This window comes from Adiantum capillus-veneris, chromosome 23 (assembly GCF_014529385.1).
Source record: "Adiantum capillus-veneris isolate H3 chromosome 23, ASM1452938v2, whole genome shotgun sequence".
Classification (NCBI taxonomy): domain Eukaryota; kingdom Viridiplantae; phylum Streptophyta; class Polypodiopsida; order Polypodiales; family Pteridaceae; genus Adiantum; species Adiantum capillus-veneris.
In genome coordinates this window covers 4,893,679-4,897,850 of record NC_140953.1, presented here as the reverse complement: position 1 = coordinate 4,897,850, position 4,172 = coordinate 4,893,679, and the positions used below count along the sequence as shown (strand labels likewise).

Here is a 4,172-nt window from a genome sequence, read left to right as displayed (position 1 = left end):
TTTGCCTATGATGCGTACAATTGTCATTGATTTAGTTTCATCAATTTACTTTTGTTAGTTTTGTATCTTTATTCTGCAAACAATACTATGGATGATGGAGTTAATGGTTCTATTGTCTTATGGGTAACTACTTTGGGTCTATATCTAAGCTTGCACTTTCTTTCAAAGGTGAATCTGGGCTTTCATTTAGGTTTACTCAATTATTGAAACATTCAATATGGTTGATGGGTGGCAGGACATTCAATATGGTTGATGGGTGGCAGGGCATTCAATGCCCTGCCACCAAAAAAAAATTCTCTCGGGCATCGCTATGAAGGCTCTGCAGTGTCGCTATAAACATCGCTATAGGTGGCCTGTAAATGTCACTATGATCGTTGCATACTGCAACGCTCATAGCGACATTCCCGTATGGACGCTGTCAGCGACGGTCTTAGCGATGCCGGGGAGTATAAAAACCCAATGTATTTCTGTTGCTAATAGCGTCACAAGTGCACACAACCTCTTGTAGTGATTGTTGCTTTGAAAGCTTCAACCGTAGAGATGTTACTTATATTTTGGTCTTTCTTTCTTATATTAAATGTATATGCCATGTGTTTACTTACTTATGTGTTTCTATACGTGTCTAGAATTGAGCTTGTAGATGCAAACCCTAAATTATGTGATGATGTGGGAGAGGAGACTCATGTGGATTGTATGGCATTGGCGACACAAAATCAAGTTGAGGACACATCGATATTAATTAATTCATTGAAAATTGTGAACCTTTTCATAACTTCATGAATTGATTGTCTTTATAACAATTATGAAAAAAAAATTAGTTTTTTCATGTTCCTAAGTTTATATATTGAAGTCTTATGAAATGTTTTATCCATTATAGAGACAAGGTTTACTCTCTATGTGGAAGAAAACCAAAAGTATGGAATCTTCATTGAAGGAGCAAGTATATGATTTTATCAAGTAATATAGATACATAAAAATTAAACGATCATAAAAAAACAATTTGTACTTTGTTTTTTGTATTCTATATGAATTTCAGTTTGAAGACCTCAATTTAAATAATGTGGATGGATCTTTTCCGTCTTTTGGAGCATTGTTATTAAATGGCAATGTAAAAAGAGTCAGAGCCATGCCAGAGCAAAGAGAAAGTTTTTTGAGTGACATGCCATTGAAGGTAATGCCACTAATGGCATATGTGTTGTTTTTACACATAAAGACTCTCATATATGTTTTATATTTTTTTTAACATCAGTTGGGATATGAGACTGTGGATTCTATTTCATTGTCATCTCAAGAAAATAATCATGAGGCTTCATGAAAAAGTACTAGAGAGAGAAAGGTGACAATTTCTACTTCAATAAAGTTCTAAATATTCTTTCTTTGACTTGTACTTGATGGAATAAGGTGCATAGTTTTTGTTAAAGTTCTTCAAGAAGATTACATATTTTGTCCTTGGGATTATTGAAGAGATTAGTGCAAAGCTTAAAGAGATTTTGTCCTTGGGATTATTGAAGAGATTAGTGCAAAGCTTAAAGAGTCTATTACTACAAGCTTGAAAATTAATCTTCCAAGAAGATAAAAAAGAAAACAAAGGTAGTATTAAAAGTTAACTTACATGTGTAAGAAATAATCAAAATTTGTTAATATTAAGCTCTTTTGTTGAATTTTTAAGGAGGAAAAATGCATTGCAGGTGACATATTGAATGTGTATGTTCCAAATTTTGATGAAGTAATTCTCATCTTTTTAATATTTAGTTCTTTTGTTATCATATATATAAAATGAGTTTTCATAAAACCCTTTTTTTATAGTAGTAAGTTATTTTTTTACGTAGGTTTTATCTTTAAATGTGGAGGAGGAGGAGACTATTCTCCTTAGATACTTTGACCTGGAGACAATTGATCACATGTATCTATTTTTAAAATCTAGTTACTACAAGATTAAAAGGGAGGAGAGGTCATTTTTTTTTTAGCAAACGAGAGGTTTGAGTTTGGAGAAAATGAGAGTGAATTTGGTGAGGTGGTGGGTTGATAGTGGGAGGGTTGTCATTGAAAGGTAACTTGATCATGAGTTGACTTTTGATGAAGTGAAAGTCGTTTTTATGTAAGGGCTCAAGTGCATAACCAATATTTCATGTTATTTGTCGTTCTCTTGGTGATTGAACATTTTGTTGTTTTAGAACCAAAAGGTTATCTCTTTTGAGATGATGATGTTATCTTTTATTTGCAAAGAGATTAAAGTTCAATGTTTAAATGTAGTCACTTTAAATCATAGGTTTGACAAGAGTTTCAATAGAAATCTACTTGATTATGAGTAGTTTTATTGTTACTTTGGATTGTATGTGATAGAAATGCTAAAAAGGACTTCATCTTCTTTTAGTCAAAGTTGTTAATTTATTGATTAGTGTAATGTGTGTCATAGTGGATGATTCAAAAGTGACGCAAAGATGATACATTGATCGGTTTGAAGGCTAGAAAATGATTAATATTTATCTATAGATCAATCAATTTGTTTATTTTTTTGTAAAAATTAAAAATAAACGTCCATTCAATTTTCTACATGTAAAATTTTGTAGGACGTCCCTCCAATTTTCTATATAGCAATTTTTTATGGGTGTCCATCTGATATTCTATATGTATAATGTTGTAGGGGTTCCCTCCAATTTTCTATATAGCAATTTTCTATGGACATCTATCTAATTTTCTATATGTAAAAGTTTCAATGAAAGCCTCATCTAATTTTCTAGATACGTCACTACCTAGGAAATGTTCCATTTTTTCTACATTGCACTTTTTCTAGTTTTGATTATATCAATCTAGAAAAGTATATAGAAATTAATTCTCTTTTTATATATATATAGAGAACGTCTCAAAAGTCCTTGTGTTAAAGAGTACTGAAATGGAGATTGAGATTGATATATCCAAACAATTACATACTCCTGCCATGGCTCTCCCAAACTTGGGGTACAATTCATGTGTGTACTCATACAATGTACAATTCATAAGCTTACATGCTCAATCTAGCTCAGCTGAGTATATTTAAGCCAGAAATAATTGAAAATTTAGTGGACTGAATATCATTATGTTCAAGATTATCTCTAATGCCTGTAAATTTGATGCAAGAAGGAGCCTATCAATTAGCCAGTATGTATTTGATTCAATTCAACAAAGTTTGATTTGACATGAAGTTTCACAGCATCTAATGTGTCAGGAATGCGTGTGCATAACTTTAGGCTATAACTTTAGGATATACATTGACCAATCATTTTAGAGGACTGAATGGTGGTTTCTATGCTTTTGTTTTTCAAAGTAATGCCACTAATGACACTTGAGCACACTAGTACTGCACTAAGAAATTAATTTATAGCTTCCCGTACTCAAAATCAATACGCAAACTAGTAATGACGAGGAAATTCATCATATTCCACTCTTTGTGGCAAAGAGAGTGCACGTTCCATTTGCAGCAAAGAGGGGTCCAATCGATGTTGCTCATCATTCGCAAAGCAAAAGCGACTTAATAGTTGCATCTGATCACGATTTACGCAAGATTAACCTGAAAACCAAGCTATGCTTAACTAAACAGTAGGAGAAGGAACTGCAGTTGATCCCGTCCTCCTTCCTTTATAATCTTTAATTTGTGCTCAGGTTTCTCAAAGATTCAATCACATGAAATTCCTATCGAGCTAATTTATATTAATTCAAGTCCTCGTGCACAAAAGTTCAGAGTGTGAGAGAAAGGGAACTCACAGAAAAGGGGGAGAGAGAGAGAGAGAGAGAGAGAGAGAGAGAGAGAGAGAGAGAGAGAGAGAGAGAGAGAGAGAGAGAGAGAGAGAACACTCAGAGGCGTGGCAAGCTGTAGGCGATAGGCCAGAATGAGATATGTATTGATTAGGGAAGACACACTTATATACAGGACATATGGAAGTTACAATACGGTTCACTTCAAGTGATTCATGGGAATGCGGGCCGTTTGGCATCTTACCATGTGTGGGTTGCTGACTGGTGTGATGACATGGATTAATCATCTAACACGCCCCCGTAAGACATGTCGTCATACAAGGGCATCCATGTGTTATGGATTCATGGTGAATGCGAAGCTAAATGCTTTGGTTTTTATACAATGAGCATGCTTATGCAACCTTTACATAATGGAGTCATGAACGAGGCTGGAAATTGAT

General features: G+C 33.9%; 1 pseudogene; it reads left to right on the top strand.

Moving 5' to 3' along the window:
• Positions 1 to 633: 633 nt before the first annotated feature.
• Positions 634 to 2,102, top strand: LOC147427358 (uncharacterized; annotated as a pseudogene).
• The last annotated feature ends 2,070 nt before the right edge of the window (positions 2,103 to 4,172 follow it).